The 16,092-nt window shown below is 38.5% G+C and overlaps 2 protein-coding genes across 13 annotated transcripts in view; one reads left to right on the forward strand and one right to left on the reverse strand.

The window, feature by feature from the left end:
- Positions 1 to 16,070, forward strand: part of LOC309656113 (uncharacterized protein) — a 761,916-nt gene extending 745,846 nt beyond the window's left edge. The window contains exon 8 of the transcript XR_014261136.1: positions 24 to 16,070. The gene's annotated coding sequence lies outside the window, so the exon portion shown is untranslated. The remainder of the gene's footprint in view (positions 1 to 23) is intronic.
- NPAS3 (neuronal PAS domain protein 3) overlaps positions 1 to 16,092 on the reverse strand; it is an 858,029-nt gene that overhangs the window by 169,223 nt on the left and 672,714 nt on the right. The gene's annotated exons all lie outside the window — the stretch shown is intronic.

Below are 16,092 nucleotides of genomic sequence, written 5' to 3' on the forward strand. Positions count from 1 at the left end.
CTCTTTTCTTCCTTTACTCTCAGCAACTTATCATCAAGAAGATGGAGCTACTTCCCAAGTTGCGCAAAAGAGACGCCCCCCCCCCAAATTATCTGCACAAATCAGATCAAAATCCTGCAGACTTTCAAGTGAAAAGTATTTTCACTCAAAATTGGTAATGGTCTAAATGGTGCCTTTTCTCAGTGGATATACACGTGGGGAGAGAAAATAAATAGTAGCTCCAGGAGTATGCCTTGGAAGGGAGTAAAGAAAGGCCAGACACAGTTCAAGGTTATAGCTGAACACAACGGCACTGATGAGAATTTGGACAGCTAATACCCTCTCTTGAGAAATTGTGAATGTGAAGGATTCTGGAGAAGAATGTTGAAGTATGATAGCATTACAGTTTAAATGCTCTCAAAGAATCTTGCTGGCTCATTGCACAAAGAAAAGAGAGATATTTTAATCATGAGCTATCTATCATCACTTGAATTTGAAGACCTGTTGTTTGAAGTCACAAGCTACTGACTCCCATGATGTAAGTTTTCAGGTCTCTTGCCGGAACAAAAAAGGTATGAAAACGGGGGAGGTGGGTAGGGGGCTGGGGGGAGCACAAAGAAGCCAAATGGCCATGGACTTGACAGAGAGAAGATACTGTGTCTGCAATGCTGGCTCCTTTAAATTTTGTTCAAGGAGAAGAAAGAATAATTGAATGGCGAGTTTCTCGGACTCTTCCCTCTGGAGAAAATGGGAATATATGAGAGACGAGAGAGAATGTACGTAAAAATAGACTATTGAGGAGTACAAGCCCCATTGCTATCATAAGACAAACACATTTGATTCTTCAGTCCGTAAGTTTTCGAGCTCACATACACATTATAGGAAAGAATACCCAGGGACCCAAAACAAAATTCTGTTTAAAGTGCAGGCACCAAACTAGGAGACGGCTGAGCTCTCGTGTTAGACAAAGAGTCTAATGTGAAAGGGCACTTCTGATGATCCTCCATTATTTCCCATCCCTCCTGTTCCGACGTGTACTTCTTTTAGACATACAGCTGATAGACTCAAGGGGCCCCTTAATAATTCCTTGGAGGGCTGCACATAGTTTTCTATCCACTAGGCATTGGGTGCTCAGAGTGGAGGTTTTATTGATTTTTCCCAAAGTGAAAAAGTTACCTAACTTAGGACTGACATGATCTTGTTTTACCCTATTTCATTACATGAGAAAATTGTAGTTTTTTTTTTTTTTTTTTTTACTCTCTCAATGCCCAGGAGCCCAGGCTTAAGGAGGGGAAACAGTTCAGACTCTTCAAATAAAACAAAAGTAAGACAGAAGAGCCGAGAGCTTCTCTTGTCACATTTCTACAATTTCCGGATTTCAAGCCGCCACTTACAAGCCACTTCTTGACATAATCTTTAGGCTTAAGCATGTGGAACAGTGGACCAACCAGCTTAATAAAAAGACAAAGATGATACGCAACTAATGGACAGGGCATCGCAACTAGGTGTTAACACATCATTCATTGAACTAAATGCTCTTTCAAACTCTGCAGCAGAAACAATTAAAGTACTGACGGCAGTCTTAAGTTGCTTCAAATTGTCTGGCACAATTGATCCACAATTATCTTTGTACTCCCCGAAGCCCCCGAATGCTACCTTCTTCATTGACTTTAAATTTCCTTCACAGTTCTCCAACCTGTGTTCTGGCATACTGAATATCTGACAGACAGACTATCCACTGGAGAAGGCCATTTTGATAATCTTGGAATCCTAAATATCCCATTAAAAATCCGAGCTGTATGCCCCTTGAATGCTTATAACCAGCTCTTCATAACAAACAAGAAATCTTGCTGAACATTTAAAGATGAGTTAAACTTTAAGACAAAAGAGATAAGCTGTTTTTCCATTAGTTTCATAACACAACTTGTTAGGGAAATTCTGTGACACAGAATTTATGGCAAACAAAGAGGCAAATTCTACTTCCAAAGTTTTAACTTTAAACTGACCCATGTCTGGTATGGTCAAGGAATTTTGTTCGCTATTTTTGCATCCTTGGGCCAAGACTCTGATGGCCAATACAAACACTGTTAATGAAACTTCATTTACATGGCTCTTTGGACATCTCTTTGTTAAAAAGAAAACTCTGAAGTGGCTGATTTATCAGAATTGCTGTGAAAAGCCTCTGAAATACAACCAGATGTGCTTTGTTTCCAAGGTGTTGTGAAAAGGAATTTGTTTTGGGACACAGGCAGAGATGTGTTCATTAACACTCTCTATCTTCTACAAATAAATATCTTTCTAATTTTTTCTTTTTACTTTAATCTCCTCCCCCCCCCCCTTTGTTGTTGATGTCTGGTAGGAAATTGTGCACAGTTATATGAGTGAAAAACCTCGAAGATGGAGAGAATCAGGTGTCTACTGTGAATAACGGTGCTGTTGCCCTCAGAGGGACACAGTATTTGATCCCAACTGAAAAGTCATTTTTAGCTGTCATGTGAAGGTCTGCAGTGGGGTATATGCAGTGGACTCAAGATCACTGATATAATTTAGTCACGCGAACAAGACAATGCATGGATTATCTTTTTATCTAAACTTGTACATTTGATTTTTTTCTCAATTAGGTTCATTCTGATATAGAAATGGTGAAGAATAGTTTAGCTGGAACCAAAATTGCCAAGGTTCTTGGACTTCACAAAAGTAAAGGCTAAACGGTGATGAGGGTATCAGTGTCATCATGGAACAAAAAAGAAAAACAACTTTTATTTGTGCAGTATGTGAGGAATCGTCATCAGGATCTCATATTTGCTAACTTAGTTCAGCTTTTCTAATAATGCTGTGAAGATCTCTGCATGGATTTCCATGTATCTTTTTTAAAATGTTTATTAAAATTGCTACTTGATACGATTTTATTATTTTGTACTGTCGAAATTTCTGTCCTCTCTGAATAATAATTCACATGGTCTATCGAATATATATGTGATGATAATAAGTCTATATATATCATACATTCCCTAATTCTTTGATGCTTTGCTTGTGGCTTGGGGGAAATGTTAATATTATAGAAGGTGTAGTTTCAGGAAATAAGTACAATACTGTTAACAAACATATTAATATTTAATATTGGAAGCCTCACTCCCACACATAATCTCTCTTCACCTGCTTACTTTTTTTTTCCCTTTGCACTTATAACCTTAAGTACCAGATAATCGACTTGTTTGATTGTATTTTCTGTTCACTGTCTATTTCCCTTCACTGGAATATAAACTCCATGAAGGCAGGAGGCTTTGATTTATTCACTGGTATAACCTCAGCACCTTGAATGGTGCCTGTCACATAGCAGCTGTTTAACAGATGCTTGTTAATGAACTGTTTCACTAATAAAAAAGGGTAGTGCAAACACTGAATGCAGTTTTCATTCTATAATAATTCCTTGATTCTATCTTTCCCAATAAGTTAATGATGGCCCCATAGTCTATGTTTAATAATCACCCTAGGGAATATTGCTAAAGGTGTTAAGTATTAATTGCCTCAAACACAGTGGGAGGTATACATCATTGGAGAATTTTTAAGTCTTGTTTAAGATCTTATACAAGAAGCACTGCTTTTCATATATTCAACATTTGAGATATTATCATCTGAAAAGGGAAGGCACATTTTGGGAAATGCAGTGACTACTTCTGGAATTCAATATTTTAACTGCATATAGTTCCCCCTTCAAAAGTAAATTCTATACAGCTATTACTTTCATTAAGATAAATGAGGACTTTTAATATACTTACATGATTACAGATTCATATTCATTCTCATTCTTTTTCCCTCTCTCTCTCTTACTCACACACAAAGGATGGAGGAGAAAGAACTGTCAGAAAGACCCTGATATAAATGTATAAATGCAAAGAGGAAGGAGCTAGAAGTCCTGGATTGTAGTTTTAGTTTGCTAGTACCCAGGCAAGTGATCTTGGCCCTTAATTTCTCTTTGAAGATTGTTTTGTCATTGATTAAACATTTAAGATCCTATCACTCTCTAACAAGTCTGTAAGCCCACAAATGGAAGGTAGAAAAAAAGTGGGAAAAGAAAGTTAACTTGTGTAAGTGATTCTGATAGCCTTTCAATTTTTGATGGATTAAAAAAATCACTAATTCCCATATTGCTTTATCACGTCACTTTCTTTATACCTAGAACATTATTATCATTATTTAGAGACAACAGAGTTCACGTCTGGTCCCCCAACTCAGAGCATTGCCTTTGGTGAACAATTCTGTTGCCTATATAATTAATCAGAGGAAATTTCAAAAGAGTTGATACCATCAATCTCTTTGCCAGCATATCTGACAGCTTATTTCATCATGCCTTTGGAATGATGCCAGATAGCAAGAACTAGTAACTTCAGGCAAACCTTGTCCTAACACCTGCTTTGTTACCTACCCTGCTGGATACAGGTGGGTCACCAGAAACAAGCCAGTATAGAGAATTTCATTAAGTTACTTCTGTATCTTTAATCAACTCTCCCTAGCTTCTTCGAAGGAATTCATCCCTACTTGTCACAAGTGGACCAGGTAGCAGCTCCCCTACAGTAAAGGAAAGACTTTTTTCCCTACTGTATCAGAACCTCCTGTATGTTGGCTACTCTGAAGAGTGGTCTTATCTATCATGTTTATACCTATGGCTTTCTGCTCAGAAATTAAAATAAGCTGGTGATGACTGGGAAAACTTAGGTTGATTTATATTTTATATTTTTAATTAGTCAAGACCAACAAGATGATTATATTATTCCCATTTAAAACTTTAAGTAATCAAAGCAGAGCAACTGCCAGGGTCACCAATTAGGCCCCTGCTAAGACCAAGATTACAATACAAGAGTTCTTGGTACATTATGTTTCCAATTATATAAAAGGTTCTCTTGCACTAAGACAGATCCTACACAGTCAAACAGAAAACACACTGGATTGGAAATCAAATAATATGGATTTTACCGCTAATTTACTATATAACACCACAGGTAGTTATCCCAGTTGTGACTTCATGCATTCAATATTAATTTATGTAATAAACAAACAAATACCCAATCTGTGCACACATACACGCATGAAGTAGGCAGAAAGTAGTTTCAAGGTGACAGATTGACAAGAGAGTGTATCAACCACATGTACAATGCTGAGGGGATTCAAAGGAATTGATCTTAAGGGGCTCTGCTAGGCTGACTGGTTTTGACATCTGGTCCTTCCATTCAAACTGACAATGACATAATTAACCAAATTATAAGGTTGTTTTGGACTTGTGAAAATACAGCTTCAAACGTTTTTCTGGTCTATCAATTTTCCTATGTTTGAAATAAAATGATTACTACTCTAATTAATACAATGAAAGCAAACTACGTAGTTCTTCTCAAATGCTGTGGAATAGTCTATGCCAGTGATTCTCCTTATTTTCTATGTCAAGGACCCTTTGAGAATCTTATAAAAGCTAAAAAACCTCACCTCCAATCATAAAAAATAGGTGAACACAAAATTTTGGATCAATTTCAGGGATTCAGAAGGTCCCCAAATCCTATCCCTGGATCTCAGGTTAGAAATCTGTGTCCTAAACCGAAAAGCGACACAGCTTCAGGAGGATATCCTCATTTGCTGCGATGATCTTGATTCTAGCTCCACAATCCATTTATTCCACAGATTTTATTAAGCATCTAAGATGTGCCACATGCTGTTCCAGGTGATACGATATCACAGAGAACAAAACAGACAAAGTTTCCTGACCTCAGCAGGGCGGAAAACAGACAATAAACAAAAGCAATAACTAAATTATATGGCACGCCAGTGGGTGATAAGTACTGTGGAAAAAAATTAAGTTGGGAAGGGGACTGGGGTGCCAGGGAGCATGGAGCAGGAGGTTTGTAATTTTAAATAGGGTAGTCGGGGAAGTCCCCCCGAGCACGTGACATTTAAACAGACTCAAAGGAGATAAAGGAACAGCCAGCTAGCCGTCCTGGAAGAGTATTCCAGGTAGAACACACACAAGTGCAGGGGTCCTGAGAGGGTAGAGCCTGGTAAGCAGGCAGGAGGGCTGGAATGGAGTGAGAGATGGGGAAATAGCAGGAGATAAAAATCAGAGAAACAGAAGGCGTGTGGGGAGAGGACAGTGGCAGATCACAAAGGACCTCAAAGGCCTTTTGACAACTTTGAGACGGAAAGTCCTTGGAGAGTCTGAAGCAAAGTAACATGATCTGATTGATGTTCCAACAGGACCTTGTGGCTGATGGGTTGTGAGGCAAGAGATGCGCAGTGATTGGGTCACTGCAGAGATTCAGAGACAGATGACGTGGCTTGGGCAACAGTGGTAGCCGGGAGGGGTGAGAAGTCGTCAGATTTTGGATGTATTTTGAAGGCGCATCCAAATGCTGATGTATTCTATGTGGAGTATAATTTAAAAGAAAAAGTCGAGTATGCCTCCAGGGTTATTTTGGCCTAAGTTTGCCACTCACTTCAACTGCAGGAGGAATAGAATGGGAGTTAGTGGGTGGTGGTAATCATAATACAAGCATTCGAAGGTTTGCTGGAAAAATACTGTTCACTATCTATTCTACTTTGTAGGCTGATCTAAATTTCTCCACTTTTATTTATGACCAGTATTTTCAGCAGAAAATTGGGCTTACTATTTTTACTTTTATTTAGTTTACAGTTCAGTGGATCCACCTCTCCCCATAGAGCCTTCCTTGACTGGTCTAGCTGCCTCTGAATTCACAGCCCAATTTGGCCATGTACTTGTTGTTTAGAAAACTGTTCTTTAAGTGTTACATATGTTTTGATGTTTTAGCTTCCTCATTAGAATGTAAGGTCTAAAAATGCAGCATCTATCTCCAATCCCTCTTTTGTATTTTACCAACTGTACCTAGCACGGTGCTAGGTACCAGGCAAGTAGAATTATTAATACAGTTTTGGCTGATAAAAAAAAATCTCTACACTGTTCTTCCTTACAGCAACTTCCTTTCTTTTCATTTTTGCACTCAGCTCTGAAAATGGAACAGCTTGAGACATCAAAGCCTTTTACAATTTGACTAAGTTTGTATAATCGGTGAAAAGATAAACCGCATGCAACACGTTTGTGTCTCAATCCCTTTCCTGAGCTACAATCTGGGTGTTAATAACTAAGGCCAACACTTGGGTGAACTCAGTGGAATCTGAAATTTTGATTAATGCTACAACCGCATTCATATGATTTGCGTCTTTGAGGGAGGATCAATGTTTAAAGATCTGTCAATCCTGTTCTGTAGAGTTTGAGTGTTTGATCCTTTTAGTGTTTCTTTTTAATTTTCTTACAAGTGAAACATCAGGTTCATTATCAATTGATTAAATTGGCAGGCAGTCAAGTAAAGAACAAAATCATATATGGTTGCCTGAATTATTAAGGTACTAGTAACTTCATCATGTTGGCACAGCAGAGGGCTATTAAAGATTACAGTAAATGTTTCTAGCACTTTTAATAAAATGGCTTTTTTTTCCGAGAGTTCATCTTGCAAGTTAGTGGTAAAGAGAGCTTCTTTCTATGTTTCCACTTGATTGATGCATACCAATTCTGGACCTAGTAGACTTTACTTAATCTGTTGTATCCGACTTATGTTTATTCCTACTCTATTGGAACCCAGTGGTAATCAGGAGAGTTCTGAGGCAGAGAACAGTGGTCTGGAAGATCAGGAGCAAAACACCCGGGGAGAGAGATGGGGCAAAGCAGACAGATGGGCACTTCACATCATTTCTGGCTCAGGCAAGTGGTTACTGGTCATTGTGCCTTTCGCAGTCATTAAAATTTACCTATTTTAAATTCTGACACTGGACCTTTCCAGCTCTTTCTTTTCTCCCTCATTATAGGCTTGGAGCAGGAGTTTATTTCAAAGTACCCTCCATTACAGACCTGTCATTTGCACTGTGTCCTCTTTCTGAGTGACCTTTCCCCTCTCGGAGTCTCGTCATTTCTAAAACTTGAGCACTTCAAGAGGAGAGGATGTGAGTGTCGGAGGAAAGGCGAATGCATTTACTTGTGCCTTTTTCTTCTTTCATCTGTTTCACCCCTTGGAATTTGCTTATTTTGGTTTTGATAAGGAAAGGGATATTTCTCTAATTTGTGAGTTATCCAGGTCCTTTATTGCTTATTCTTTGACTGCCTTTACTCAGTTTTAGGTAACCTATGACTTGCTACCACATCTCTCGGAAGAGAAAGATAATTAGGAAAATGCATATTAGCCAATTTCAGAACTTACTAGCTATCTATATATGAAATTTTATGAAGATGGGGTATGAAGATAAATAAAATTAGATTTCTCTACTGTAAGATTTAAATGGATTTATATTGTGTCTTTTATTATCATGAATAATCCATTAAAAGATTTACACACAATGATTCAAGGTATGCGGACTACTATCAACCAGACAGGAAAAGAAATCCTAGACCTGAGACTCAACTAATGTGATTTTACGCACTCTGATGTCCCTATATTTTAGCTGGGAAAAACGAGTATTTTCTGACAGTATTTGGATGCCATAATATCATAGCTAACTCTTCCTTCAAGCCCAAACTTAAGTTCTGTTTCCTCCGTGATACTTGTCCCTAATTCAAAGCATCTTTCAAGGTCCATAAATATGACTTCTTCTTTTTTATAGTTCCATATCCACTTCTACTTTACCTTTACCACCTGATGTGTTACTTATTTCAACCCCACCATTTCACATAGTTGGACAGTTCTTGAAGGCAGCATCTTGTCTTTAAACAACTTTCACATAGGCCATAGTCACTAGTATAGTTCTAGTTGCCATAACCATCTAAATGACTAATTTGTAAAAAAAATTATATTCTTTTGCTAATGGCAAAGCCTTCTCATATCTGATCAGATTTATTAACTTTCTAGCAAGCTAGTTGGATGACATATCACCTCATGTTAGCTTTAGATTGCTCATAAAAGTAGGAAAAAATTACTCTGTTAACTAAGGTCGCACATGCCAACCATTTTCTGAGCCCACCTTTGTTAGATAGTTGGCTCTCTGAGAAGAATGATTGCCTGTTTATTTAACAGTCAAATTGAAAAAGAATAAATCAATAAGGCCAACCCGTAGGGATAAACTCGTAGCCCAAGTGAACTTTGGAAAACTCATAGAATAAAACAAATATATGGGGCATTATAACTGACCAAGTTATGTATATAATAATGTTGACTTTTAAAAATTAATTTTGAAATAAAAGTTAATGAGGAAGATTCTAAGTTTTATTCACATCTTATCTAAAGTCATTTTATTCTAGAAAAATTGTTAACGTTCATCTTCGCCATTTCTTTGAAATCAGTCTTTCTATATTCACATAATGTCCACGTGCACACATACACACAGTGCATATACTTCTATCTTCTTGCTCTCACAGAAGTGCATCCCTATTTTCAAAGAGAGAGTTTATCTTTTTAAGGGTGTGAGAACAGAAGCAAAAGAACGAAGGACCTCTCCAGTTCCATTTTCATAATAGAATTCTGTTGTTCTGGAATGATTTATTTTTGAATGAGGAAAAATGTAAGGAACTTGGAACACAGACAAAAGTACCTTCTCATCAAAGGTTGTCTATCGTTTCATGAATCACATGTGATGGATGAGATTTATGAATTAGAATCTGTGTCAAGAGATTTACAACATACTAAATTAGTTATGACATCTTCTCGTTGGTGCGCATAAACTTTCAACAAAATATCTATATCATCAGCACAGGACCATGGTTGTCCCAGTTCCTTCATTCCACTGCAGCACATCCAGACCCTGTCACTGTAGTTGATGAATTCTTGAAGGAATGGGCCTCAGATCAATTAAAATAAACACCACAAGCTGATTTATCAAATCTTTTCTGAATGCTCTCAGAAAATGTCAAAAATCTGATCCACTGACAGAGAAAAGTCAGAGAATCGTGGCAGCCTATGGGATCACAAGACCTTTTCAAAACCATCATAAATCACCACAGAAAACAAATGGGGCACCATGTGATAAGATTTCTTCTGACAGCTTTGCCTTGGCAAAGATATATATGAGATAAACGGATACCTTCGTCTATACCCAATTGCCAGTTTACAAAGTTCCAAGTTGTCAAACTGTAAAATACACCGGTATCAAAGTCCTTCCAAATAATATACCTTTTTTGGGTATACACGAATGGATTTAAAATAACAACCCCTTCAGTTCTATTTCATTGTTGCAAGCTATGTAATATCCCTGATGGTGTGTGAGCTTTCTAAAAGAAAGTGCAAGTGTATGTGTGTGTGTATGCGTGTGTGTGTGCATGTGCGTGCACGTGCGTGGGCAAACATGCACACACACACAGAGCAGGCTCCAAAATTTACCTTCATATACATCCTTGTCTGAACTAATGAAATTTTCTTCACTTTCCATTATTAAAAGAAAACTGCTTTATAGCGCTGAAGTGCATCCAATCAAGGTACCTTTGTTTTTTTCTGAATCATCCCAGTCTTGTCTCATTTCATACAGGTTAAGAGCACATTCAGAGACAAGGGATAACAGGTTAACCTATTCTAATCTACATCAGGAACAGACAAACACTTCCATTAATGAGTTTCTACAAATATTCTCAAACCCTATAGGTAGAGGTATACTGTAAGAGGCCTTGGATTTCAGAGTAAATTTTAATTATAAATTATACCTCATATACTCCTCTATAGGTGGCAAATAAAAACTCACATAAATATTAGAAATTTCATATGATATACGGAGCTGGTTTTCCTGATTCAAAGGAGCCAGAGAGCCTCATTCTGAAAGTAAGACTGAAATCTGAGTCAAAGCAATGGCATCTATAAATTCAAATTTATTATGAACATCTACTGTTTCCACAGTAAAAAAGAAATTGAGCTTAGTCTTATAGGTTTCAGATAACTACTTATTTTTCAAAGAGGAAGCAATCCTATGGACTAGAGAAACAATTCCCTGTGCTACACCCACAACTGACAGCATCTCACTGATTCTCTTTCTACGCCTTTAAGGCCTTAGTCAAATTTTACCATCTCAGGAACATTTCTTCTTCAAATATGGAAGGTCTGATTTGTTTGATCACTAATCCAAGTTGCACTCACTAGAAAAGTAACCTTGCATTTCTTGGTCCTGCCACTAACCAGTTTCTATGAACCATGGTAAACTAACCAATTTAAATAGTGGGAAACCATTTCATTACTATCAAATATCTGGGATGGGATTCTAGGATCAGGTTAGAGTAGATATCCTGGAACATGTATAGAACAAGATTTGACACTTCTCTTTCAGGATGGTTTAAAGAGAAAATTCGTTGTTGAAACTGTTCAATTATTTTGTAGTTGATCCAAGGATTTAGTTTGTTCCACAAACATTTGTTGAGACACCTGCTGTGTCTCATGCACTGGGCTTAGACCCCAGAGTTACCTTGCTCAACAGCTATCACTCAGTAACGTTTTGCAGTTACTAATGGGGAAATAGAAATGTCACCCCTTTTTTCTTTAACTGCTCAGTAATATTAAGTGTATTTCTCGGGAAGTTAAATGGCAAAGACTCTCAGAGACCCTTTTTTGCCATTTAAGGTATCAAAGAATGGCCTTCCTTTAAAGCAATAGTCAACAGGGAAGAGAAGATACTGTAAAAATCACTCTTACCAGGATGTCTAATTTGATAGCCCTTTATCTCAATAATTACATACACTTTAGGTTAGTGCAACATGAATTTCCACCCATTCCTTCACAGCAAATGTTAGGGTCATCGATGGTTACTCTGAAATATCTATTAAATTTGAAAAAGAACAGGAGAGGCACATTACTTCTGAAGGGTGCAAAGCAATTGTGCCATGTGCAAAGCAGGAGAGATACAACAAAGATTACACATGGCAAAAATTGTACAGATCTTAATCTCAGCTAATACTTTAAGCTGTGGGCAGCATCTCTGTGGGAAGGTGGGTGTTTTTTGTTTGTTTGTTTGTTTTGTTTTTTTACAGAATTTCTTCCCATCTGGAATTCTGTCTCCTGAGGAGGAAGCCACAAGTCCATTCCATGGCCTTCAATTGCTCTTGTACCTTGCCAATTTCAAAATACCAACTAAAAATAAGTCAGTAAATGTAATACACTAATAAAGCTTGAGTGTTTGGCTCTTTTCCAGACTTGAGAACTTGATCACGCTGGCTGCAATGGAAGCTTTGATTTTTTGTTTAGTGTAAAGGAAAATTACTCTATACAGTTTTTAATTCCCCAAGGCTACCCTAAAAGCCTTCCTCAAACTTCTAAGGTGCCTGGACTACTATTTGAGCTTAGAAAAGCTGTTGGCAAATCCCAGTGAAATTTTTTGACAGATTCATCTTTTAGCCTTTGGGAAAGTGAAGGTGCTGCAGGCAAGATATTTGATTAATGCCATGAAAAATAGTGTTGCTGGCACAGCTGGTACGTTGGGAGAAAAATTCATCACTAACTCTAAAACTGCCATGTAATTTTCTCCTCACAGTTCTTTTCCTCACTTGACAGAAGATTTGCACAGGACAAACTAGGCTGACAGAGGACAAGTCAGCCAGATGTTGAGGTATCTCTAAACATGACAGATCACTATGTTTTAGCTCAGATTAATTCGCTTATTAAAGGTAGACCTAAATCACTGGTTGTTGTCAAATCAGTTGTCACCACCAGCAAATCATGTCACATTTCTGAACAAAAATGTTTCCAGTTTTAAAGAGTTGCTCTAACCTCAGCCCCTCTCTGCTGAGAGTGAGATTCCAACAAAAAGCACAGGACCTTCCTTCTCACCAAGGCAAGCATTTCAAAATGTGCATTTCTAGCTCAGCAGCTAATCAACCACTTGCTTTGTGTGAGGCTAGGAGGAACAGGGAAAGTGTGATTTCAAAGTCTGACAACTGCCAAGCTCGAATGGCTCTGGATTTGTGATCTCACCTTCTCCCCTCATCCCTTGTCCTTAGCCTTTCCATAGTGCTCTACTGGGTGTTACCATGCTCCTGACATCAGCCCGTGGCCAAAGGTAAACAAAAATTCATTCACCAATAAAGAAAATGTCAAGAACAGCCTTCGGAATCAGCAGGTAGTATAGCTGTTCCATAAATTCATACAAAGCATCTTATCCTGTAAGGGCTGGGTGGCCTCTACCAAATGCATTGATTCTTTACCGCTCAACTCACAACAGATCACATGTCCACCTTATGAAGTCAGGACCACCACTGGCCCCAGTTGGCAGGCTTAAGCAAAGTGTCAAGGAGTAAATAAGCCATGGAAAATAGCTAATCTCTCCATCCCAGGAGGTTGAATGAAGGGATGGGAAAAGCTACCAAAAAGAGCAGTGGAAAAATTGATGGCAACCCTGCTTGCACTGTGGTTGCCTTGTGAAGGGAGAATGGCCATTCTTTGGAGCTCATGGAGAACTGGTGCTCTCGAAAGCAAAATTCCCTTTAAAAGTGCAATAAATCAAAGGAAAGGACCACCATAAAAAGCGACATTTCTGCCTCTCGTGTTTTTCTTTTTTCTCTTAAAGACCACAGTTTAGTAAATCAAGGTAGGTGTATATAGAGTAGACACTGACTTTATAGAAAGAATGGATGGTTATGGGGATACTCAGCAAGGACCCTGGATTCTTAGTTCTCATTTTGTTGGCTCAAGATCTAAATACGGCACTAGGTTTCCCAGCTAATAAGGAAGTTGATTTGTGCTACTTTTTGACTTTATTCAAAACCTATAGCCAAAGGGCATATGCAATGGAAAGGTAAGTAATCGATTAATAAAATTAAACCAGAATTAAAATGGAAATCATCTCTTTCGGCCCATATTTCTGTTCATGGTACCTGCACTTTCCAGGTCAGAGTCACCAGAATTGACACTTGAGGTGAGCTTTGAGTTCTCTCTCTCTCTAATATCAAATCAGTGCCCAAGTCCTCAATTCCTCCTTCTTAAATCCCTTTCCAAGCCCAGTCCTGACCTTCTACTTCTAAAACATGACTGTAACAGCTCTTTAACCTTACTGCCTCCCATCTCTCTCCTCTAATCCATCGTGTGCACCACAGGCAAATTGAACTTCTCTTAGTGTTACTAAGTTTATGCCATTCCCCGCCTTAAAAACACTCACTGACTTTCAGTTGTCAATCAGATAAAGTATCAGCTCCCTAGCCTATAATTGCTAGTGCTCTTAAATCAAGTCCCAATATATACTGCTTTTTGCCTGGCACAAACCTAACTGTTGGGCTGCAGTCAATTATTTATTGCCCTTTGTCATCTTGGTACCCGCTTCATCTAATGTTCCCTTCAGCTGGAATGGCTCTTTATCAGCTCTAGTCATTGAACTCCTACCCATCCCTCAAGACCAGTCTTAGTGCACCCTCTTCTGCGAATGCTTCATTGTATCCCCATCTCCTCTCAACTTTCATGGTTCGTTTTTTCCCTACAATTCTCATGTTGTGTCTCACTTTCTGCTTTGCACTGTAATAATTTTCGGAATGTATTGAAGAGTCAATTCTTTGGGAATTTGGATAAAAAAATACTCTCCTTCATAGTCTTGTAATTTTTAACCAAATAGGTACTCAAAATATGTTTTGAGTGACTGAGTTTGAAAAAGATTCAGTTATTTTAAATAACTTAAATTCTAAAAGTCTCTGTTCTTTAAATTGAAATTTGGGATTTGAGGGCTGAATAACCAGATAATGGCTTGAATTCTTTAATTCTTTTTTGTTCTAACCTTCAAATAGGTAACAGTGCTTTGAACTACTGAGATCCATAACCCCAGGCGACTAAGAATATGGTTCTTGAACCAGGCAGTATTCTTGCTTGAAATACAAGTGTGGACGCAAGGCCTGCAGTGGCCTGACCTCTTAGTCCTGCCATCCTGACCATCTTCACCTCTCCAGGGCTCTGGTCTTTCTTCTTTCCATGTTGCCACTCAGGAGACCAACAGGAAATTTAGGGCAGTACTGAGGATGTTAATCTCTACCCACCGATATACAACACAAACATAATTATCTGTGGGAAGCTCCGTGTAGCTTTATCATGCCTATTTAGCAATTAATTACTTCTACAAATATTTTGGGTCCCCTATAAGGTGTCAGGAACTATAACCCAGTAAGAGACTTAACTCAGAGATGCTCAACAATTGCCCTTCAGCCAGATCCTGAGAAGTTTCTATTGGTCGAAGAAGCTCTCAATGACATGCAGGAAATAAACTATATTTTTTTACATGGGTACAAATTCAGTGGAGAAATGTCTATTTTATAAACTTCGGTCTTCCAGGATTTTTTTCTGATTTTTAGAGCTTAGCATACTTTAGTTTCATGGACCCCCATGAAAGCATCACAAATCATGAGACAGATCCTACTAGGTGATAACTATTATGAGAGAGAGAGAGCATGTTTCTGGCCTTAAGGAATTTACAATCTGACAGGTAGAGGTGATAAGACAAGCACACATGTAATTACCATATAAGAAATAACAAAAGTGCCATCATAAAAATACATACATAGCAACGCGGAGGTTCCAAAGAGACTTGCAAGCCTTGAGGTCAAAGAAGGCCTCATAAAGTAGATAGACTGAATTGGAACTTGAAGGACAGATAAGAGTTTTTGACAAAGAGGTAAATCATGAATTCTGGCTCTGGGGGTTAGAAAGGCTTCATGGAAGCAGCTAGAAAAGGATGAGTAGCATTAACCTGATGGATAAAAGGGAGAAGGATGGCCCAGGCGGACCTGGCCAAAGTCATGGATGCGTGGCGCACTCCACGGACTGCACAAACGTGATGGGGCTGGAACACAGGAATGGGGGGAAGTGGAGGATGAGGAGGAAGTGTTGAAACAGGAGCAGAATGCGGTACCAACAAAAAAGCAGTGGAGAATTTTTCAGGTGTGGTTAGAAGACAGCAAATTGTCCAGTCTGCGAAGGGCATAGAGCACACATTATGGGACTCATGGCTGTGAGGTTGGAAAGGAGACAAGGAGGAACACTGAACAAACCCATTTCTCAGGACCTCAATCTTCTTGGCAACCAAGGAGAGAGAAGGTTCCCTTTTGATCCCAGTACATCATTGCTCTTATGTCCTCAGAGGATCTCTGTTTCCTATGTCAGACCCAGACAGACTGGGTTCTGT

Source organism: Balaenoptera physalus, assembly GCF_965194825.1.
Source record: "Balaenoptera physalus genome assembly, chromosome: 2".
NCBI lineage: Eukaryota > Metazoa > Chordata > Mammalia > Artiodactyla > Balaenopteridae > Balaenoptera > Balaenoptera physalus.